Consider the following 24,997-nt stretch of genomic DNA (forward strand, 5'->3'; position numbering starts at 1 on the left):
TTCAGGCAGTGTAATGTTTGTTGATTTTTTTTAAAAAAGCAATTCTATATCACTACTTAGAATCTTCCATAATATTAAATATTGAATCCACTCATATACCAAATTATTCTATTCTCGGTGTTGCCCTGACAGTAACATTCTTTGAAGACAGAGTAGAACTGGGCTCCTTGGAGAGTTAGAGTCAGAAAGATTCTCCCCGTATTCATTCCCATTCTGGGAAGAGTGCTACTTTCTGGTCCTTAGACCACCATTTACCTGCATCAGCTTAGGATCTTTGCTTCCTTGGTTCAGCAACTAGACCCCACCGAAAAACTCCACTCCAAGCAGAACAGGGCTGAAATCATATTTTCACGGGATGTCAAACCTCCTCTCCTACCTTAAATGAAAGGTATTATTTCTGAGAGGAGAATGTCACACTCCACCACCAAAATTCTGCTTCCTCGGCAGAAAACCCTGGCAGTTTCTCTGCCTGGCTGGCAGCTTCCACCCAAGGCCAATGCTGGGAAATGCACCAGGCCCAACACAAATCACAAGCGCACAGGCCCTTTGTGATTAAGACAAGGGAAGCACACTCCACAAACAGTCAAAGTGCGGAAATGGGCTATGGAGAGGAAATGGGGTCTAGTTACCACCCCAGGGCCCACCAGAGGTCCATACTCCTCTAGAGAAAATCACCCATCACTTGACCAAATAAATTCTCTCCAGCTCAGCAACTTTGGGGCCCTTTCCTGTAATGGACAGCTTCTTTGCCTCTTCATTTTTGGTATATATAAAAATATATCCTTCCTGGCTACCAAAATGCTGTCTGTCCTTCGTCTCTGCCTTCTTGCTAGAGACTGTGACCTCCTTCCCAATACACTCACATTGCAGCTGCCCTGGAATAAAAAGCTGTGCACAGAGAGGGTGCAGGTGGGGATGTTGTCAGGCAGTCATTGCATTTAAATAAATGGGAGATCATCTCCATTTCTTAATGAGTCAGAGTGTGTTGCTGAAGAGAATGGGTCAGAAAGTGACTTTCTGTCCCCTGGCCTTTTTGTTGTTTCAACCTGATGTGTGTGGCCTGTGGGCTGACCATCCTGTAAGTCCCCCCAGTGTCCCCAGAGCACTCATTGCTTGCCCAGCTGGCAGCTCTCAGTGAGGGCATTTGTGCCAGATCTCCCCAGCTTAGGAACATCAGAGTTCTGCTTCTTCTTTCTCCCTGCCAATCTGAGGGGTGCCTACCTGCTTCTTGACAGAGATGTGAGCTGCTCTGGGCATAACCTAGATGATTAGCTCGGGTGTTCTGTGTCTTCTAAGCGCTGGGCTCAGGTTCCAACGTGTTCCAGCTTACTGATTTCTGTGTTACAGATTCCGCCACTCTCAGTGTAGGCTGCCAGCAACTTTGCCAACATGATTCAGGTGTTGGCTTCTATGTGGCCCTCAAGTTCTCCTGAGAATGCATCCTTAGCTCCTCCATGTTCCCCACCACCACCCCAGTCTCCCAGCCAACCAGGTATGCTGTACCCTCATGTGACACTAGGTTTCCTAGGGAACTGCCTCTAGAAAACTCACATTGTCTGGTCCTCCTTAGGAAGGACTCTCCATTCAGGAATCCCCAGCCCTCTCCTCCATCTCTTCTCTGTTGCATGCCCAGGGGCTGTATGCAAACATTTGCTTTGATTTGTAAAATGATCCATATAATTAGGGAAAAGAGTTAAATAAAGGGACTGATTTCAGAGAGCAGGCTCTTAATGACACTAATACCTGACAAAGGGGGTCATTATGATGGGCTAATGGGCCTTGCCTGGCGTTCAGCTCTCTCAGGACACAATCCAACACACTCAATTATCTGCTAATCAGGGCCATTTTGTCAGAGGTTATTGCCCTGAAGTATCAATTATAGGAACATTATTAATACTTGATGGAGACACCACTTACATGAAAGTGTTAAACTCCTGGGGCATACCCCTCTTCACTTGTACCTACAGTAGGCAGTCTCTTTCTGTTCCCAGTTAGCGCCAACCCCGGGCATTTCCATGACCCATTGGGTCTACTGGGAAGGAGCCAGGACTGTGATGATGTTCCCAAATCTGTCACCTGTGACCGAGCTGGCAATCCCAACTCTTAATGCCACCAGCTGGCAACAGTGACTTAGACCAAAGCCAAGGCATTAGTGACTCAAGACGTGGGAGGGGAGGAGAGCCACTGGCTTCATGGGGACAAGAAGCGTGAGTGTGCATGTGTATTCTGTCTCTCTTCGGATCTCTCCGCTAGCCTTCCCTTCTTTTTCCTCCCCTTTCCCTGATGCGCACTTGCTCTCACACTCTCCTGCCCCTCAGGTCTCCTCCCTCCTCTTTCTCTCTCCCTGCCCACCTTCCCTCGTTCTTTCTCTTCCCTTCCCTCCCTTTTTACCAATGTAGCTAAACCAAGGAAATAAGAAGGAAAGGGAGCCGAGATCTCTGGTTTCAGAACACAATATGCCCAAGACACAATCTATGCTGCAGCCCAGAACTCTCTTCGTGCTGGAGGTTTCATCTACTGTAAAGGAAACAAGAGTAGCCACAGAGAGTGAAGGGACACGGCTGAAACGGAAAGGCGGAGCAAGTTAGAAGAGGAAACACGAAAGGGGTTTTGAATCAAATTGATCCTGATTTCATTCTTTGTGCCACGAGTCACTGGCAGCAAGATCTCAGGTAAGTCGGTTAACCTCTCTCAGCCTCCATGGAGACAGGATATCTGGGGCAGGGTTAGATGACAGAATGACAGTTTCAGGAGGCACATTAGAATGAGGAGTTATTCGGCCTCCTTGAAACTCTGTTTTTCACACGAGGCTATAGCTAGCCTTATCCATCTGCTAGAGCCAGGATGAAGACGAATGAGAGCCTGCAGGTAGGCGTGACCTCGAGATCCATGCCATCCCTGAATAGTAACTTTGGGGTAGCCTCTGAGGGGAGGAAACAGCTAAGTCACAAACCTAAACACCTGGAGGACACAGAATCTCTCCGTCCCTCCAGACAACTATCAACAGAAGAGATAGAGAGGGACAGTGGGCTCCCGAGTCCTCTAGAGCACCACGGGAAGGTGCCAGTCAGTTGGGAGAAGCTGCTTCTTGGAGATAGATGGAATTCTTACCCCTCCATGGCCCTGCAGGCATGGACTTTCCCATTGCCTCTAGGACAACCAACCAAAAGAAAATTCACCCAGGTGGGACTTTCCAGGAGTCTGATTTAGAGGTAGAGTTAGAACTCCTAGAAAAAGTTCCATAAAGAGAAGGAGGCGTTCTCTCCATCACCCTCTGGTCTCATCCTTGTGGAGAGATGCTCTGGCTTGGAAAACAAGCAGATGAATAAGAACAGCAACAGACACGTAAAGCTCTGAGCATGCACCCATCAGCAGGCGTCGAGCACGTCATGAGATCTAAGCAACAGGATCACCCATCGTGGAGCCCGAGTTCTCGGGAGTTTGGTCTGTGTGGTAGTCCTGGTGTCTACCTGTACATAACTAGAGCCTTTTGGCCCCTGGTCACCGGAGTGTACATTGTTCAACCAGGGGGAATGAGCCTAAGGAAAGGCAGAGCATAAAGACAGGTGTCAGAAGAAACTATCCAAGTGATAGCCCAGCAGAATCCGAAAGCAAAGAAATGGATTTCAGGAAAACGATAAAGTTCCAGCCAGGAGTCTTACCGTAAAAGTAGCATGAAAGGAAGAAAGAAAAACCACAAACGCTTCCCTGAACATCAAAACACAGCAAATTGGAGGTATTTATTTGACTCTAGCAGAATCCAGCCCACCGAAGGATGACCGATGCTCTGTCCTGTAGTTCACCCAGTACAACCAAAGAGGGGCTGTCACTTACACGCACAGTGACTTGACATCCTGCCTGGAGCAGTTTGGCCCAGGCCTTGATGATAGGAAGTGCTGGTTGAAGGGCTGAAGGCCCTTCAATTCCACCCTATGACCCTTGATTATGGCTTATGAACGTACTGTTTGGTGAACCTGGGTAATTAGTGTTTGGGTTAAGCAGTTACAGGGTTAAGTGCTACCAGGGGTTTGATCTGGGCTGACAGAGCCTGAGCTGCAGAGTGGGGTGGTTGCCTAGCAACGACACCTGTAGCACATTAAGCAGCCAGTCAGCTTTGTCAACTTCTAGCAAGGGCTTTGTAGAGCAGAAGATGGGGGTGGGGGCAAGTTGATAGGGCACAGAGGTGGAAAGCTGGACCGAGGATAGAAGGGGCTGAGGGTGGTGGTGGGGTATCGAGAAATTCCTGACTCCTTCCAAAATGGCTGTGTGTCATTTGCCTCAAGCAAGAGAAAGGGAGACACAATAAGGTGTAAGTCCAGGTAGGTGCCCTCACCCAAGCAAGTGACCTTGGTACTGCTCTCACTACCTCCCAAAACCCTAAACACCCACTCCCTCTCCTGGGGCGCTCTCCCACGCACTTGCCTTCAAGTTAATCCCTGGGGAGGGGCCTAGGGGAGAAATGCTCTTGTTTTGTTTGCAGGTTTGAGAGAATCAGAATGAGGAGAACAAAAACAGACACCCCAGGAGAGGAACACTCTGCCCCACTCCTGTGGTGCTTTCCCACGGGACCTTTGGGACATCATCCTGAGTATACCTGAGACATGGCTTGAAACAAAGGGAAAAAAATAAAGACAGATCTGGGGATGGGTGGGGTCTCAACAATATCATAGCTACTGCCTTTATGGAATTCATGTGAGCACCTGACTTGCCAGCATTCCCAAACTGCCTTGGATCAGGGTGAAGCTATCTAAATATTGCATGAACAATCAGAAGGTTTGGGTCAACTCCATGAAACTTTTGGCCATACCTGTCCTGAGACACAATACCTTCACCTATATGGTAGGGGATAATTATAAACTGACCCACTTCACTGATGATGGGCAAAGGAAGTTATTTTTAAAAAGCCTTTACAAATGCTATAAGTACCACTATGTGGGACTGTACCTATATTACAAAGACGGTATGAATAAATCTGCTCTTTTGGATTCATCTGAGCTGCTTGTTATTTGGCTCCACACACTGGGGAGAGGGAGCACCCACGTGTTGTGTTGCTGGGTAACTCAGCGGGGCAGATGGCACTAAAAGAGGCCCATTCATTGATTCTAGGCTAGGTTCACTGGTTCAAATCCAGCCCTGGGCCAACAATTACTGTAATCACTGGGTTTGGAACTCGGAGAGACTGACTTTCAGGAGACCTTCCACTTGTCTATGACCCACTGAGTTTACAGCTTAAACTTATGCATGTGGTTACAAAGGGAAGCCAAGAGGCTGTGGCGCGTGCTGAAGCCACAGTCCATACATCTGCCTACCTCCCCTGCACAGGTCAATGCATCCTCCCTCTAGACCATCTTTAAAAGCAATCTAGTGACTGAGGGGTGATGCTGTTTGCTCTCTGAGCTGGGAAATAGGTGCAGCAGGCCTGGCCATATCTGACACTGTGTCAGCTACCCTAGCCTCCCCTTCACAGCTGAGAAAGAAAGCAAATCTCCCTTTACCACACCACATCTAAGATAGTTCCTCCTCCCACCAGGAAGTCAAACCACATCTGATTAGGACAAAGGTATAAAGAGAGAAATCAGCAGACTTCATACCCTAGCAAGTCAGAGAAACAACTCACCTACCCAGAACACCCCAAGACTTCTGTGTGATTGGTGGGTTTTCCATCTACATGGCTATGGGGTCTGAGGGTCCCCTGCCCCACCCACGGTGGCACATCAGAGTGTGCCAGTGTGTCTGCCCGTTGCTTGCTCCATGGCTTCTCTGCTCTGTGTGTTGTGCTGTTATTTTCATGCTCGGGGTTATATTTAACTCAAGTCATAATATTTGGGGGGTTGGAAGCCTGCTGTTTCACCAAGAAAGGCATTTGAATATTCTCAGTTCCAGAGAATTCCAAGGGCTCCGAGAAGAGAGTGAGGCGCTTGCCCCAGATTTGTCTGACACATCGTGGTCACGTGGACTCCATTAGTGGATGACTGAGGCGTTGAGCAGACAGCCTAGAGGAATGTTGTAGAAAGGCTGAAGAGGAGCCCTGAGTGATGTCAGGAGGAGGCTGATGCCTCTGGGTGTCTCAGGGCACTCACCCCACACATCCCCACAGGGAGGGGAGCTCTAATTGGCAATATCACCCGCCTAGTCGCCGCCCTACCTTTTAAACATTGTGCCAATGTAAGGGGGACACAGAACTACTGTCCCATGTGACACAAGGAGAGGCATACCTCAGCTGATCTTGCCTCTGTCAAGCAAGTAAAGCATGCAAATGGAGCCCCAGCCTGTCACTAGGACTAGCCATTTTCCCCAAAGATGCACCAGCAAGGTTAGCATTAGGAAAAGCGTGGGTTGTGCAGAAAGAGCAGGAATGAGGACAATATGATATGATTCCCTATGCTGGGTCATCCTTGATGACAGGTGGGTCCCCTGGGTGCAGATGCCTTAGATGCCTGGTAAGCACCTCACTTCTGAGCCTCAGCACTGTCTGAAAAGTCTTTCTGAACTGTTGGGAATACACTCTCCTGGGTAGAGGAAGGGTTTGGGAACATTCCAGAATATGCTGAGGTGGGACTGATAGGTAGATGAAGAGGGAGGACAGACGTGAGTGCTACATTGATTTTATTTGTTTGAGACTGGATATCACCATGTAGCCCAGGCTCCTGCCTCCATCTCCAAAATGAAGAAATTGCAGGTGTGTGCCACCACATCTGTCCCAACCAAATCTTTTGTGGTAAAGAAGAGAAGGGATGGAATAGCCAGCACTGTCCGAACTCTTCACCAGCAAGAAGGATAGCTGGGACATGAAGGCTCTTCCCAAAGAATAGGTCCTACTGATGACAGGAAGGCTCCACCAGGTGGAGGGGCCTGGGAGAAGGAAAGGAGGGGTAGTCCTGACCCAAGTCCACACTGGACATCTCCAGCCAAGCACTAACACCAGGATTCACTTCACATTCATGGGAACTGACATATGGTATAATTTTTTTTTTAAATCTTCCAAGTTCCCTAGGCAGCTTTGACGTGAATATTAATACTAACATAATTTCATGATGATTAGAGAACACAATTAGGGGCTATTAATAATGACACAAATAATGACATTTAAGGCCTCATTTTAATTTGAGTAATATTCTGTCTGGTGGTATTTAAACAGCTCTGTCTAGCACAATTAGTACAGGGCTGGGGTGCATTCACTGCTCACAGAATCTACCCGTCCCACCTCACCAACTCACCTCCAGGACAAGAGAGAAATATGGAGACCAGTGACACAATTCTGAAGAGCACCCAGAGAACGCCTTCTGCCGTAGATGCTTCTAGATCCCCAGAAACAGTTTCCCTGGGCAGAAATTTGGGTATGGACTTCAAGAGTCCACAGTGGCAAACATTGTGGGGGGCTAGAGCTCACTAGATAAGAAGCTGTGCCATCTTTCCATCCACACCTCCCAAGAGAAAGCCATAATGGTCCTTGACTACCAACCTGATTGCATTGAGAGACGCCAGGAAATTGGAAAAGCACACTTCCTAGAGTATCCGTGGAAATGTTGTTAGAGATGATTGACATGTGAAACAAAAGAGGGGAAGATTTGCCCTGAAGTGGACAGCACCGTATAGCAAGCTGGGGGCTCAGTATATTGAAGCAGAAGGGAGAAGTGACCCATTGAAAGCTCCCTCCCCCATAGCCTCTACTTTCTGTCCTCAGTGAGGCACGTGTCCTCCTCTGCTACCTGCTGTTCCTACATCGTGTTCCTCCTCTACGTTCATGCATGGGCTCAGAAACAATGGTGCCAAATGACTGCCCTGACACCTCTAACACCATGAGAGGAAATGAACGGCTCTTTCTAGATCAGGTTTTTCTCGTGTATTTTTGCAAAGAGGAAAAACAAGTGAACTCATGATCCGAGAAGGAAAATGGGTCCCATGTTTCCAGTTCTTACAGACGTCTTACTGGACATAGAACCTGGCTCCCTAACAAGTCCAAGAAGTCTCTACTCTCTCTGTTGGTGGCCTTTTTATGTGTCTATCAGAGCATGCCATCCATCACCCTACTATAATGACCCATTAACATTCCCACAGGTTGCAGGCACACTGTTGGCTCCCAATAAATGCTTGCCTGGTACCCTAATGGCTAAACTATGGTGATGTTAGCCCTCCACCTCTTGAGCACTGTTGAAGTTGGTATTCCACAATAGTACCATACCTCAAACCTCTGCAACTTCTGGACATTTACAGTCAACAACAAAAATCTTAGAAATGGCTAAGGCAAACGGGATGCACTAAAGCATTTAGGGTGCAAAAGGAAGGCCCATCTGGGAAATGTGAGAACTCAGTTTTTAAGCCGAAGTCTATGACTCTTAGGACCCAAGAGAACCCAAGGTCCCTAACCTATCAATTAACCAGTGGGGGAAACAAATTCTAACTCCTTGGTGTGCTTTGCAAATGTAGAATAAACTTGGCAAGGAATAGTAGGTATGACCGGGCTAGATGCTAGATTTTCAACCAATTCCAGTATCTAAAAGGCAGAAACCACAAGCATCCTGATGAAGACAGACTGGATAAAGGAGGAAGCCAGAGGATGAAAGGAAGAGAAGAGGGCAAAGAAGAAACCTGTCTGCTGAACACTGATCATGTGCCAGGCACGAGCGTTGCTGAACACCCACCATCTTCTTTGATCTTCGCAATAATCCTTAGAGCTGTGTACTGTTGTGATTCTCATCTCACTATTAGTGAAACTCAAGAACAAAGAGCTTAACATCACGTGCTTGGTCACACAGTGCGGTGTGGCTAGGCCAGGCTACAATCCCTGGTCTGTTTGATTCCAAAATCCAAGACTGTCACTGCACACGGCCCTGAGTGGGGGAAGGGTAACTGAGAAGGATGAGGACCCTGTGAGCATGTTTGTGCCACGAGAGGTTGGCCGCCTCCCAAGGTACATCATAGAAGAGGCAACCTGTTGATGTCCCCTCCCACCTAAGGATCCTGCCGTTGGGCCTGCAGGGGAAAAATGGAAAGCCACTGGCCAAGGGCCAGCACTGGGAGCTCCAAAGCTGATGAGGGCTGGAGGCTGGCCCCCTGGAACGGGTGGCATTGGACATGCCCAGAGACAGGGTTGGCAGGCAGCCAACTGCAGAGCAGGCTGACGGGCTTTGGCAGAGGCCAGTGAGACTGTGGAGGACAGGGCAGGGCCTAAGAGCTTCAGGGGACGTTAAGTGGAACCCTTTCTGGGTAATTGACTCTGTCTTCCCGTAGGACCCCTGCCAAGCCCGGGCAGGCCCAGCTTGACACGCTACAACCTGTCTGGAGTCTGCTTTGCAGACACAGAGCAACTGGTTTACAGAAGGCTGGTAATTTTCTTCTAAGACTCACCCCTTAGGTTGCAAGGCTCCTTTTGTCTGAATCCCTGATGTGTATTAACTCAGGGAACCATCTGAGTCCTTGCCCACCCACGTAGTGATGTTGGCTGCAGCAACGGAGCCAGCAAACAGAGTGACAGTGAATGGAGTATACACGGAGTACCTAGTCTCCCATAGGGGTGGGGAGTCCCAAGGGCACTGGGTTCCCAATCCAAAGACTTTCATGGTAATAGGACCGTTAACAGCCCCAGAACTCACTATACTCTCTGATCAAAACATGACCCTTTTTTTCTACAGTGTGCCTCTGCCCTTCAAATCTTTCCCTCTGTCTAGCCTTCCCTTCCATCCAGCCCACCTCAAGACATGTTAGCTGCTGAGATGGGGGGACCCAAAGTTCTAATGCGCTGACCATTTGAGAAGCATCTATGAAGTCATGCAGGAGCCTCAGGAGATGGGACTTCCTGGGACAGGAAGCAAGTCCAGAAGCAGATACAGAAGCCAGCCCAATGCAGGGCCACACTGCCTGTCTTCTTTGTCCCCCATTGCTCACCACAAACTTAACCAAGCTCCTCAGCTCCCCACTTACCTGCAACCTTTCTCAGTGGAGCCATTGCTGTGAGATATTGCTATCCTTCTTACCCACAGTTATCTGAGGCAACATGGGAATCTACCTCCACCACCAGTCAGAAGTGCTGTAGCACAGATCCCATCTCTGAGTGTTTCTTGGACACCCCATCCCCCCAGGTAGACCACAGTTATGACAATTTTTTTTCTCTTTATCCAACATAGTTATTTCCTCCAGTCTTGGCATGCCCATTGCCCTCTTAAATGCAGGGCAGCCATGATCACCTGCAGGAGGAGTTCTCATGAGGTGAAGCCTATGAAAATTTCTTTATCATACCAGGCATGAGAGCTTGTGCCTGTAAATCTGAGCCCTTGAAAGACTAAGAAGGAAGGTTCTCTACTTTGAAGGCATCCTGGAATCCAAAGGGAGTCCTAGGACACCCTGGGATACAGAATGAGATCCTATCATTGAAATTTTCCCTTGTGGAAGAAATGGGGGAGCACATGCCATCCTTGTGAAGCCTCTTCCAGCTCCAAGATTCCAATCTCCTCCATGAAAGATGTGATCAGTTGGTTGGGGTGAGACTTGTTGGTGATGTAGCTGTTGCCAAGGGAACCCTTTGCTGGTACAGCTTTTCATAAGCAGTCCATGCAGTGGTGGGACTCTTGGGTGGAATAGATGCACCAAGCTAGACTCGAATGGAATCATTTCATTTATCTGTTTGCTGGTGCTCTTTCTCTGTCTTGGGGAATACACATTGCATCTTCCCAGGAAAGGTCATACAACTACCCCTCTTACCCTTCTTGTCTAAGCGTTTATACCAGACTCCAGACTATCATCTGAGACTCCTATCTCTCCAAGTGTCTATACACACCATTAGGAACTAAGTTCCCGACAGGGAAAACTATACTCAACATCTTCATGAAAAGCTGGCTATGGGCTAGGCTTTTTTCTACATACTTCACATGTGTTAATTATATAATCTGTCCAGCGGTAAATAGACCTATCATTCTCCTAGGATAAAAGTCTGACTCCTAGTTCAAGGACACAGTCCACCATACTGAGGAAGGCGAGGCAGCAGGAACTTAGCTCACATTGATGTTCAGCCCAGATCCCTTTCCCCATTTGTGCAGCTCAGGATCCCAGCCAGGGAATGGTACTGCCCACAGCAGGAAGGTCTTCCTACAGCAATTAACATCACTACAAGCAAGACAATGGCCCACAGTCCTATCTCCCAGATGATTCTAGATTCTGTCGAGTTGACAATCAACACTAACCATGTCGCACAGCTGGGAAAAGACAGAACCAAAATCCCAAATTTTCATTCCTGCACCTAAGACTCACAATGATTTGATACTTGCTTCTCCTGCAACAATTTGAGTGTCCTTTCAACTCGGTCCCACCAGAACTCCAAACTCTTCAATATGCTGTGCCTTTAAATGCCTGTCCTGACCTCTTACTCTCCAGCATCACATTTTCTCTCACAAGTGTCACCAGCATTAGTAATTTTGTTCTCTATGTTCCTTCCCCTGGTGACACCAAAAGCTAGTCTTTACCCTTCAAAGCCTCCCCAGGAAAGCACTGTTGGTAAAATCCGAGACACATAAAGTCACTAGGTTATTCTTTCCCCCAGGCTCCTCCTATAAGTGGCCTCAGAGAAGGCAAATTCACCCCCCTAAGTATCAGTAGCACCACCTGTAAATGACAGTACTTACTTGCATGCACTGTCTGGATTAGGAAGTCATTGCAGGGGAGCGTCTGGGTCCTAATGGACTCTGAATTGAATGTGACATCCTTCCTCCCAGCTCCTCCTACACAGCACTGATCACAGTCTCCCTGACAGTTGGGCTGTTGGGGTCCTCCTAGAAACCATATGTTACTCAGGTGTATAATGGATATGTCCAACCCTATCCACCCCCATGATCCCTAAACACTTTACTATGTGCCAAATATTGCTGGCGCTCAATAAATGCATTCTGTGTGACTCCATCCAGGAACCCAATGAACATAGCGTAAAAGAGATAAACCCAGATAATTTCTGAGTGTCGTTCAACCTGAGAGTCTAGAACTTGAACCATCAGAAGCCTAGAAATCAGAACCTCTGCCTGCCTTGTGCCTTTTGTTACCGACAATATCAGCTTGAGGTCGCATGGACTCTTCACCCCTAGCCCTTTACATTTTCTTCTTTCCAATTATTTTTTTCAAGAGGTCTGGCATTTCTAGTCCACACCAGGAAGCTGAAGTTCTCTGGCAGCCCCAAACCATGGCTGCCACTGGTGGAGAAGTCAAACTGGCAAATAGAAATGTCACTCAATCATTTCCCAGCGCTTTCCTCCCGTTGCCCTTCCCCACCGCATATAATGAGAAATTCTTTTTGCCCAAATATTGTTTGAATTTCAAATACACAATTTCCCTGGGGGTGACCAGATGAAAAGAGAAATCTGGTTTGCAACATAAGACCTCTATGCGGAAGTTGCATTGAACGAACAGCGAAACGAAATTTTTATTGAGCTCCTTGAAATGACAGGCACATCAAGGAACCAGGCTCCTTCCCCACTGTGGTATGCTTAAATTATTTTAAGTGAACACCAAGAAAGCACCCCTCAAGGGGTGAGAAAAGAAGGGAAGACTTTGAAACGCAGTAGGCAAAATGATAAATCTGCTCCTGGCATTGAGAGTCGTCCTAGAGTCTGGGCCCCCTCCTCCCCACTAGTCTTCCTATGCAGACTCTGTCTGTCCACAGCTGGGGTGCCTAATGAGAGGAGTTTCCCGGGGGTCCTCGGGACAATGACTTTCTACTGCATCCAAAGCACAGAAGGTATTCTAACCAAAATACAGACACTCACCTCCACCCTGAACAAGTTGGTCTGTATGTGTAAGGCTCAGACTTGAGAATTGTGTTTAAAAGCTTACAGATAATTCAAACATACATCCAGTGTTGGGTCTGGGCATAAATGCAGAGTGTGTCATACTCTCCTCTAACCTGGAAGGTAAATAACTGTGTTTCCAAGCACAAGTGTGCTTTGTCAACCTTGAGGCAAAGTACTTCCAGCAGGGACCCTTAAGTAGTTAAGGGATGTACTCCACACTCATGGGTGATCCTGAACTGCTGATCTTTCTGCCTCCATCTCCCAGAAGATAGAAACTGAACCAGGGTCTCCTGAATGCCAAGCAAGCACTCTACTATCTGAGCTACATCACCAATTTAGGCAATTATTTAAAATACCTGCAACCTAAAATGAGTTTTAATACTTGGCTTCCCTCCAGCAGGAAAACAGTACACTTCTAAAATTGAGGGATTAAGGATTGCTTGTGAAAAGGCAAAACAAAACCCAGGTCTTCAGGGCCTAGAATGTTCCTTCTGGATCGGGGCGCCAGGTAGTCAGAATTTGTCAACAGGAAAATGGGCAGGAAGGCTACAGATTCTGGGAGGGGTTAAAAGACCTACTGAAATTCAGGGTGAGGCAGTCTTGCTGGGGAAAAGCCAGTACAATTTGTTCCTTCAGCAGTCCCGTCTGTGACTCAGCTGATAGCTGTGCCCTGATAGGCTGCTGAATCCAGGCAAGAGGAGACAAGTCTATTGAAAGAAGCAATTGCCCACAGTGGTAGCTCATCCTGGGAGCCCCATCTCTATGGCACCTAAGAACTACCCTGCACAGGTGTGCTAGAGAGGCCAGAGAGAGACAGACAGGAGGAAGACTGAAAGAAAGGTCTAAGTTCCTGAAGGGTGTCCCGAGAACTATAGAGGTCCCTTAAGAACCGGAAGCGCTACCGGGGTAGAACCGGAAGTGCTACGGGGGGGGGGGGGTGATGCCTGTGCAAGCATCAAAACTGGGTTGAGAGGAAAAGGAGGCAGGGGAGGGAAAGAAAGTGGTCCATTCACTGCCTCCAGGCACTGTTGGACAACCACGAGCAGTATTATGGGCCCATTAGATGACACACCTCTTTCTTCTCTCCAGGAGCCTGGCTGGAGTTTGCGTTAAAACAGCAAACAGACAGGCCTGCTTATAGCATTGCCCTTGCCAAAAGGCAAGAGGGCCAGCTTTCGGCTTCCCAGCCCCAAGTCAGCTGCCGAAGTGCTCAGTCCCGCTTATGAAAGAGTCCCCTCTTTCTCTCTGAAAGCCTCACGCTCTAATTTATCCTTCCCTTTGATAACCAACTCCAAACACATTCCGCAGAGGCCGGGCCATCCGTGCACAAAGGCCTGTGCTCTTGCGGCTGAATGCAGCTCTTCACTCTTGGGGGGATTTCTATAGAAGGCAGAATCCACCAAACAAGCTATTACACTTAAATCAGACAATGCCCGAGGTGGCAGCGAGGAGAAGGCGTTAATGACTCAGCCAGCAGTGAGCTCCTCTGTTTAGAAGCTCCACCTCAGCAGGAGAGAGCAGCCGGCTGCCCTTCCCCGGCCTCGGCCAGATACCTCTTCCCCTGCCTCCAGACTAGAAAAGCAGACAGTTGGCTCTCTGAATCCTGTGGGTTCCCTCAGGCCCACTCTACTGACTCTTCATTCCCCTCTCTGCCTAAGGAAAAAAACAAAAGCAAAAACAAAAAAACAAAACAAAAAAACCAGGGTTTAAGTCCTATCAGCTCCCATTCTCTTCATTCTGAAGAGGACAAAACCATGGTAACTATCCAAAGTCACAGAGTCAGCTGGTGACAGGCAGGACTAGAACCCTCGCTCTCTCTGCTCTCCTCGTCTCTCTCCATGCACAGAAGGCCTCATATAAGCAAGGTGATTTGCATAAAGAACTCTAGGTAATCCCTGGCACATAAATGCCTCACAACAAATGCCAGGTTTTGTTATTTATTATTAATTATTATTATTATCATTATTATTGTTCTCCTACAGTCTATTCAGCTACCCACAGAGTGCCTGCCGTGAGCCCTGCAGGCCTCTGGCCTAAGTCAGTGAACATGGACATGACCATGGGGATGGCCTAGCTCTGTCCTCTGCAGCCTCTGTGGTATGTGGAACCATTGGAGACCATGGATGGGATATGTGTTTCTGACTTCAGGATGCAATGCAGAGAAACTGGAATCTGAAGATGAGCCAAAGCTGACAAGGGAAGGAGTGAGTGAGGAGGAGAGAGAGAGAGAGAGAGAGAGAGAGAGAGAGCGCACAGAGAGCCTTCTAGGCAAAACCGTCACGAAAGCGAATGTGAACGATGGTGGGGGGCTACATCGAGCAAAAGGAAATATAACAGTGTCATGCTCAGTGAGACGGGGTGTCATCCAGGAAAGCAACTAGACGTGGGTTAGGAGGACTGGCACACTCATCTCACTAATGACAGACAGGCTATGCAAGAGAGGCTGTACTTGATCCTGAGGAGTAGCGGAGAAGGTATGGACCTATTGAAGGTCACTGGACCTCTGGTGGGAATGGAATTAGAGGGGGCTGCAGCAAGGGCAGGGTCGGCCATTTGTTCCACTCTGTCACATTCTTCATCTTGAGTCACCAAATAAGACCCGAGTTAATAGAACTCATGAAGGAGAAAATAAGATGGGAAGGAGAGCTATGGCCATCCGAGCAGAGGAACTGAACAATGGCTTTCCCTGGCCACTTGGGTCATTACCCAAAAGGCTTGCAGCACCGTGTAGCGAGATGACGATCTTAACCACTGACCAGATATGTGACCTTGGGCAACCTCCATTTCCCCATCTGTGCAACGAGGACATTTACTAAGTAATGGGCAAGCTGCCTCGCGGGTGCTCCCATTCAATGCTTCCATTACTTGAAATACATATCCTCCACAATGCTTTGCTGTGCCTTTTAATGTTTATTAAAGCGGGACAAATTGTTCTCCTCTTATGGCTGAGCAAACACAGCACACCAAAACCAGATATCCTGCACAATGAACAAAGACACCTTCTCTTTTGGGGTTCTTGTCAGTCAATCCAAGAAAGACCTGACTCTGGAACCAGCCGGAGAAACCTGTCTGGGAGGTACATTCCTGAGCTGCTCAGACCATCACTGGCAGCCTATGGAAGGCTCCACTCTTCGGGACCTTCAGGAAACCCTTCCTCCAGGCTCTCTGCCCTCAGGCCTGCAGAATTAAACTCACTAGAGAACCATAGCACGTTGCCTTTATCCAACAGCTCTTGGGGCTGGCTAAGGGACGGGAGGGAGTTCCAAGGGTTTTGGGCAGGTGAACAAAATAACAAATAAGGGTAGGAGAGGAGCAAACCTTAAGTCCGAGCTGGTTTTGGCTGGGAACTGCTCTCCCATCCGTGGCTTTCAGAAACAAGCCACACAGCATCCAGAGGTGCACAGCTGCATGGAACAATTCAAAAATTGCCTTGTTGGATCACAACGTGCCAATTTTTCAAATCCAGAGCCATTTTCACTATTACAGTGTGTGCAGCCTAAGCCTGGAGAATTTTCTTCTGGGAGGGAAAATTGATGCCGGGGTTACCATTAACCCCCATTATCACAGCACGCCCCATTCCAAAACTATTCTTGGGAATCAAAGGGCCTAGAAGAAGCTATAGAGGCCCATGGTGAGGTTGGTACCCAACATCACAGGTGCTAACGGCCAAAGTCCATTAGCCCCAAGTCTCAGAAGGGAAGGAGAGAGAGTGACACGGAGGGGGAGAAAGAGAAGCAACATTTACAGGGAGGATCTGGCCATGTGTTTCGCCAGGAATTCCTAGGCTCTGCATGTTGGCCTGCACACTACACTTCACTGGGTAGAGGAGGCACTTGCATGAACTGAATAGCAGGAGCCAAGGCTAACTTCTGCAAAGACTCCTCCATTCCAACTTGATGGAGCTACAGCATGGTAAAGTCCAACAGGAGCTACAGCATGGTAAAGGAAGTTCTACAGGACCTGCCCTAGGGGGCTACCTACTTATCCCATTTCCACTCCTTCATCCAACTAACAGGATCTCTCTCTCTCTCTCTCTCTCTCTCTCTCTCTCTCTCTCTCTCACTTTCTCTCTCTCATCTAGAAGGGATAGCAGTTGGCTCTCTATCCAGGGAATTCTAGATAGAAAGTAATTCCAAACAATTATAAACCTAGTCAAGAGCCAGAATGATAGCAGGTGCTATGAGATCCTAAGTTACTCCTAAGCCCACCAGCCCAGCCAGAAGGCAGTGTTAGTACAAGCTCTTGCCAAAGAAAGAATGGCAACTATATGGTTAAAGTAGGAGCACCAATGAACAACTGCTGTGGTGCCTTCAATAAGCTGTCCCTCATAGTCTCAGGTATTTGAATACCTGGTCCCCACTTGCTGGCACTGTCTGAGGAGGCTTAGTGAGTGTGGCTTTGTTGGGAGAGGTGTGCCACTAAGGGCGGGCCTTGAGCCTTTAAAGCTTCCTGCGTTTCTGGTTCTCTCTCTGCTTAGCGCTTGAGGTTCAAAGGTATGCTTTCAGCTTCCTGATCCTGCTGCCTTGTCTTTGTTCTAGCATCGTGGTCTCTGAACCTCTGGAACCATATGTCCAAATAAACTCTGCTTTCCATAAGTTCCCTTGACCAAGGTGCTTTATCGCAGCAACAGAAAAACAACTAAGACAGCCACACACCCAGCTGACCTCATGAGCAAGACTTTTCTATGTTCTCATGGCGTTAGCAGAAGCCACTGGTCCTGAATTTAGAAAACCCAAATCTGACCTCTGGCTCTGTTACTTCAACCTTGTACTTGAGACTGTCTGTGAACTTCAGGTTTGTTTGTTTGTTTGGGTTTGCTTTGGTTTTCCTATTACCTGGAAGTAAAAGTGACCATCCCACACAGTTGTTTGTCTACATTAAATGAGGTCATGTGAGTGATAGATAGTGCTCAGCACATCATACACACCTGAATATGGTATTGTCCCTGCCAACGAAATGGCACAACCATCTGTACCATCATATACAAAGATAGGTGTATGAAGAAAGAAATTTGAAAGTAACCACATATCACACACACACACACACACACAGAGTATCCATTCTAAAATGTCTACTGTTTATATAATGATCCAGCCTCTTTCCATTTGGCATAAGAGTTTGTTTGCTTCAGTTTGGGTATTGGAGCTTCACTGTTGGCCAGCTCTACCTGTGTTTTAGTTTCTAACAGAATCCTATAGCCCCAGCTGGCTTTGAACTGCAGATCTTCCCATCTCTACCTCCTAAGTGCTGGGGTTACAGGCCTGTGCCACCCTCAGCAACAACCTGCACTTTCTTCTCTGCCAATCTTCATGTGGGTTCCTTCTCCAGAATCACGAGCATGCCATCATCTGCTAAAGGGCCACATCGTCTTGTTGTTGGCTTCCGGAAGGCCAATGGGAGAAAGGCCACCAAGGTGTTAAAGAGCTAGAGAATATAACAGCTGCCTTGGGCCTAGTTCTGTGCTAGACCCTGGAGTAAAGGTGAATCAAAGAGTCCTGCCCTCTAGGGGCTGCCAAAAGAGTGGAAGCAAAAGACACCAGAGTGGCAAAAGGACAGGTGCACTGGGAGGCAGCCAGACAGATGGGAGTCACTCGGAGGAGACCCAAGAGGGACACCCTACAGAGCCGAACAGTAGGTGCTCTCCTGCCCACTCACATTGCGAAGTTGACCTCTCTTAGTCACCAAGTGTTTAGTGCCGGAAGGGAGAGGAGAACGCAGAGCTAAGTGCTGACGGGACGTCTCTGTCAACACAATGTTCCGCCTGGCCGGGCCTTCATATATAAAGATATTTAATGAATTAGTTAATTAATGAGAGGAGTTTGATTGATAGATCATATGGTGTTCGCAGCAGGGTGAGTCTGACCCTGCTATCGCCGCCTAGGCTGAAATCGGTCCCCCTCATTGGTCGGGAGAGTGCGGTGGCTCCGGCAATTTGCATGCATTTAATGTAGCTCTTTAATAGGATGTAATGTTAGCGAAAGCCAAAAGCGCAGCAGCTGTAACTTAAAAGACAGCCCCATTACTGCAAGCCTTATAATTAGGGTAAGAGGGAGACTCGGGCTGCCATATGTTAAACTCTTTTGAGGTTAATAGCTCTGTAAGATTTTTGCAATTTAAAAAAATTACACTTGAAGGATGATGACAAGGCTCATCAATGAAGCGACGTTTGCACCGGAGGGAAGGGACAGGAAGATCCCATGGCCCCCAAGGCCCCTGTCCCCTGGGCAGGGCAAGGTGGCTCCTTTTCCCGACTCAAATCACCTAAGCTCCTCTCCTTTTGCCAACCTCTGAGCTTTCTCCACCCCAGCTCCATTAGGGCAGAGCAGCGATCTGGCATCTGGGAGTCGGGTCTCTATCTCCACCTGGCTCCCCAACTTACCCAGCTTCCTCCTGTCCTCCGCTTTCCACCCTGGATCGGGGAAGGGGGAGGGGGGGAGGGCAAGTCGCGTGCGCGCGCACCGGGTCGAGAGAAGCGCAGCGCGCGCTTACCTCGCAAAGTCCCAGGCAACTCCAGAGCAATTACGGGGCCCCGCAGGTTACCTGGCGTTGATTGCACAGCCGGGGCCGAATCAGGGAACGCGCAGCAGGCATTGCCCGAGGGTGTGGGTAGAGGTGAAGGCATGGAATTGAAGGGAATTTGCTTGGTAATTATCTGGTCTAGGACCTTGAGGGTGTTTGTCCCTTTTGTGCCACAGCCTGTGTGGCGTGGGATGTGAGGCTGGATTCAGGACCTGGGGAACTGAGCAATGAATGAGCTTAGGTCCCAGAACGTGGCCGCCTGCTCCCCGGCTACGACAGATGACAGGGAGGACTCTTTCCTACTGGGTCTCCAAAAGGAGTCAGATCCACCCCTCTCAGCCTCTGGTGCTTCCCGCCATGACTCCTTCTCCTTTGGCCCAGGGGAAAGAGGTGGGGACAGTCTAGGGAGCAGATCTCTGGAGGCTAGAGCAGCCTGCACCCCCATATTTCCCTCAAACCGCCTGCACTTGGCGGAGGAGCCTGGCAGAGCTGTCCCCTTGGCAGATCCTCTCCCACAGGAGTTCTGTCTCCAGCATCTTTCCCTTCCCCCCTCGCTTCCACACGCGGGTGCCCCACCAAATTTCTTGTGACACTCCAGACAAAACAACAACAACATGGTGGGGGAGGGAGAAATCCCTTTTATTTTTTTTTAAAGGGGGCTCTTGTTGGAAAATTACAGGAGGGATAAAATTACTGCTAATTGCACAATTATCTGATTATCTCTGGTACCAAAAATAAATGAGATCTTTCCCTCCTCCCGGCCACTTATAGAAGTCTCAGGGTGGCTCTTAGAGAAGAGACAGGTCTTTCTTGTCAAAACCTGGAGAGACCAGAGATGAGGAGCAGAGCTGGGAATGCAGGGCGGGGGTGGGGGTGGGGGTAGCAAAGTGAGGGGCTGAGGACATAAAACAGAAAGACAACTGTTTAGGGCAGGGTGAGATAGACAGGGCTAGAGAGAATGGAGCAGCACATGAAGGTTTTGGGAATTCTGTAACCCAGAGTTCAAAGGGTTTAAGTGATCAGTTAATTCAAACACTAGCTGCGGGTTTACATGTGAGCTCTATAGAGGTTAGGTCTCTTGTAAGTAGGCTTAGAAGCTGGCAGGAGGGGTAAGAATAGAGTGGTGAGAAGAAGGCACATTGGGGTGCCTGGGCAAATCTCAAACCCTTCTAAACTCTTACCTTGTGGTAAGAGTCACGTCTGTTTCCAATTTAAAAGTAAGTTTGGAGAGAGAGAGAAAAGAAAAAAGTTTGCTTTGGACATCTTGATTGGAGGAACTGAGAGCTGCAGAAATATGACCCAACAACATCAGTGAACTTTTTTGTTAGTGCCTTAGGACTTAAAACATATCCCCCCACACACCTATTGTCACTTGATCTTTGGCAAAGGAGCTAAAATCATCCAGTGGAAAAAAGACAGCATTTTCAACAAATGGTGATGGCTCAACTAGTGGTTAGCATGTAGAAGAATGCGAATTGATCCATTCTTATCTCCTTGTACAAAGCTCAAGTCTAAGTGGATCAAAGACCTCCACATAAAACCAGAGACACAGAAATTAACAGCGGAGAAAGTGGGGGAAAACCTCAAAGATATGGGCACAGGGGAAATTTTTCTGAACAGAACAGCAATGGCTTGTGCTGTAAGATCAAGAATCGACAAATGGGACCTCATAAAATTGCAAAGCTTCTGTAAGGCAAAGGACACTGTCAATAAGACAAAAAGGCCACCAACAGATTGGGAAAAGATCTTTACCAATCCTAAATCTGATAGGGGACTAATATCCAATATATATAAAGAACTCAAGAAATTGGATTCCAGAAAACCAAGTAACTCTATTAAAAAATGGTTTACAGAGCTAAACAAAGAATTCTCAACTGAGGAATACCAAATGGCAGAGAAGCACCTGAAAAAACGTTCAACATACTTAATCATCAGGGAAATGCAAATCAAAACAACCCTGAGATTCCACCTCACACCAGTCAGAATGGCTAAGATCAAAAATTCAGGTGACAGCAGATGCTGACGAGGATGTGGAGAAAGAGGAACACTCCTCCATTGCTGGTGGGTTTGCAAGCTGGTACAACCACTCTGGAAATCAGTTTGGTGGTTCCTCAGAAAACTGGACATAGTACTACTGGAAGATCCAGCAATACCTCCTGGGCATATACCCAGAAGATGTTCCAACTTGTAATAAGGACACATGCCCCACTATGTTCATAGCAACCTTATTTATAATAGCCAGAAGCTGGAAAGAACCCAGATGTACCTCAACAGAGGAATGAATACAGAAAATGTGGTACACAATGGAGTACTACTTAGCTATTAAAAACAATGAATTTATGAAATTCTTAGGCAAATGGATGGATCTGGAGGATAGCATCCTGAGTGAGATAACCCAATAACAAAAGAACACACATGATATGCACTCACTGATAAGTGGATATTAGCCCAGAAACTTAGAATACCCAAACTTTTGCAAGATACAATTTGCAAAACTCATGAAACTCAAGGAGGAAGACCAACGTGTGGATACTTTGATCCTTCTTAGAAGGGGAAACAAAATACCCATGGAAGGAGTTACAGAGACAATGTTTGGAGCTGAGACTGAAGGAAGGACCATCCAGAGACTGCCCCCACCCAGGCATCCATCCCATAAACAACCACCAAACCCAAACACTATTGCATATACCAACAAGATTTTGCTGACAGAACCCTGATATAGCTGTCTCCTGTGAGGCTATGCCAATGCCTGGCAAATATAGAAGTGGGTGCTCACAGTTATCTACTGGATGGAACACAGGGTCCCCAATGGAGGAGCTAGAGAAAGCACCCAAGGAGCTGAAGGGGTCTGCAGCCCTATAGGAGGAACAACAATATAAACTAACCAGTACCCCCCAGAGCTCGTGTCTCTAGCTGCATATGTAGCAGAGAATGGCCTAGTTGGCCATCAATGGGAGGAGAGGCCCTTAGTCTTGCTAAGATTCTATGCCCAGTATAGGGGAGTACCAGGGCCAGGAAATAGGAGTAAGTGGGCCGGGGAGCAAGGGGAGGGGGGAGGGTATAGGGGATTTTCGGAGAGGAAACTAGGAAAGGGGATAGCATTTGAAATGTAAATGAAGAAAACATCTAATTAAAAAAAAGAATTTAACAAAAAAATTTTTTTTAATTTTATTGCCACTTACCTCCATGGGGCAACAAGAATATGGACATACAAATAAACTTTATTTGTCTGCTATTAAACAAAAAACAAAAACCAGTTCCCAGCTATTTCCTGTCATCGTTATTGTCTTACCTATCCCGTTCTGTCTCTCTCTTCAAATGAGTTCAACCAAGACCCAGAAAAATGAAGAATTAAAGTCTTGGGATTTCTCCCAGGGCCTGTCATGGCAATGCTGTAGGCTTTTTAGAGGAGAGGATCCAAGGCTTGAAGGATGTTCCTGCACAAGGTCAGTGAAACAGAAATGGCGGTACTGAAGCTGTGTGTCATGCTTTTCATGATCTGCAGGGTTTGGGTAGCTTGCAAGCACAGCGAGGCTTTCTTTCCACTTGGATGTGGCCCAGCTATCTGGAGTTATTTTCCCACGGGAAGGCATTTCACTTGGTGCCCCACACCAAAATGTCACTCTGGGGTCAGAAGTAACACCTCTATTCATTAATGTAAAAGCCATCCGAAGGCCTTGGACACAGAGGCCACAGCGTCCCCAGCAAATCCGGTTCCGCCTCATCAACTAATCAGGATTGGGAAAGAGACTCTGGTCCTTTCCCCTCACCTCCAGATCCCCACAGCTAGGGTAGGCAGAGAAGCTCCAGTCTCCATGAACCCCGAGGTTGCCCTGCAAGGCTAAGGGCCTTGGCAGGCACTCTTTGGCAGTCCGAGCCACTGCCCCACAATCACCCTGTCCTCATCGTGTGCCCTCCGCCCTCCTGCAGAGCTGCGATGGCTGCTTCAGAATTACTATCCACAGATCAATATGGGGGCGATTACTGGCCTTGTGCAGACAGCAGAGCTCATTCTTTAGGCGATTGGAGACACATGCACAGACATAGGTTCCCTTCATTATAGGAGCTGGGCCCCAGGTGGGAGCAACCCAGGGCCAGAGACTCCCAGGACTGGGAGCCAAAGGCGTTTGTGATCACAGGGCTGTGAACTGAGGCTGTGTGAGGAAGACTGTGGCCGGCCGATTGATCGTCAATGAGCGGTGCTCAAAAGAGTACAGGCTTGCTGAACCTCTTCACTCCTAAACAAGCTCCCACCCTCCTTCCTCCTACACCCCAAGCCCACTGGAGACAAGTTAAGGAAAAGTAAACAAACTGGCTTTTTCCCATCAGATTCTCCTTAATGGGAAGTCCCTTGGGCAGAAGAGGTCAATGCTCAGCCAGACTGGGTGTGTGGGACAAGAGTAGAATTTAGGGCTCTCTCGTGAGAGGAGCTTCCTAGACTGGAAGGAAACTCCCTAAGGCTCAAGCCCTCTACTTATTCTGAGTTGGAGACACAAAGACAAATGAGACTTAGTAGTTGAAGAGTGTATGGCTTTGTGGAATTGATACATGAATGTGCACTAGATTTGTAGAATATCAGACACCACTCAGTTCAACACTCCAGGACCAGAGAGTGATGTGACTTGAGCAAGACTGCATAGCATGCCAGTGACAGAAGGATCAAGTGATTGTATAGCCAGGCATTGGGACTCTCAGCCCCCCCACCACACAAATGCAGTACATGTTGCTCTATCACTCGGCCTGAGCATAGCCCTGGCAGCCGTGACCTTTGACTCCTTTGTCTTTTGCTTCTCCCTTGTATTTCTAGTGCATTCAGATGGGTAGCTACCCTTTCATCTTTCCAGCTAAACCAAAGTTTTGAGGAGAAACTGATAACAGTTAAAGTGAAATAGAAGCTTCCTCTCCAACACCATCTGTTGTCATGGAGGGGGAGCTCTGGGCTGGATAGACAGAGAGGAGCTGGGGACAGGAAGGGAGGGAGAGACAAGTCAGGGCAGAGAGTGTATTGGTTCCTTTTTGTTGTGATAAAATACCTTAACAAAAGCAACTAAGGGGAAATGGGTTCATTGGGGCCTAGTGTTCCAGAGAGATGAGAGTCCACCATGGCAGGAAAGGCATGGGAAAGTCGGGGCACCAGGCAAAGAGCAGGAAGCTGGGGAGGGAGGGGTCATGTTTGCAGCCCCCTTGCTCTGCCTTTTCACCTTGCATAGCACATGACCACATTTGGATGAGCATGCAGTCTAGTTATTCATCATGGCTCTGTGTGTATGTGTCACCACTATGGTACTTTCTAGAAAGCAAGCACATTATGTGAGAGTTCCGTGTATCCTCTTCAGTACCTGGAACACCAGAGCAGCAGACACTCAGCAGACATGAGGTGGGTGTCTACTTAACATTTTTATTGCTGTGATGAAAAATCACAGCCAAGGCCACTAAAAAAGAAAGCATTTAGGCCAGGCATGGTGGCGCATGCCTTTAACTCCAGCACTCAGGAGTACACAGATCTCTACGAGTTTGAGGCCAGCCTAGTCTACATAGTGAGTTCCAGAACAGTCAGAACTACATAGGGAGATCCTATCTCAAAAAAGAAAGTAAAGAGAAAGAAAAAGGAAGGAGGGAAGGAAGGAAGGAAGGAAGGAAGGAAGGAAGGAAGGAAGGAAGGAATAAAATAGAAAGAGAGGGGGAGGGATGAAAAGAAGGAAGGGAAG

The 24,997-nt window shown here is 47.9% G+C and overlaps 1 long non-coding RNA gene across 1 annotated transcript in view; it reads right to left on the bottom strand.

Moving 5' to 3' along the window:
• Nucleotides 1-19,204, bottom strand: part of LOC147002005 (uncharacterized) — a 107,201-nt gene extending 87,997 nt beyond the window's left edge. Inside the window, exon 1 of the long non-coding RNA XR_015048946.1 lies at nt 19,150-19,204. This is a non-coding gene — a long non-coding RNA (uncharacterized LOC147002005). The remainder of the gene's footprint in view (nt 1-19,149) is intronic.
• Nucleotides 19,205-24,997: the final 5,793 nt, after the last annotated feature.

The sequence above is a fragment of the Mus caroli genome, unplaced genomic scaffold (genome assembly GCF_978045245.1).
Source record: "Mus caroli unplaced genomic scaffold, Mus_caroli_1 scaffold_11, whole genome shotgun sequence".
Lineage (NCBI taxonomy): Eukaryota > Metazoa > Chordata > Mammalia > Rodentia > Muridae > Mus > Mus caroli.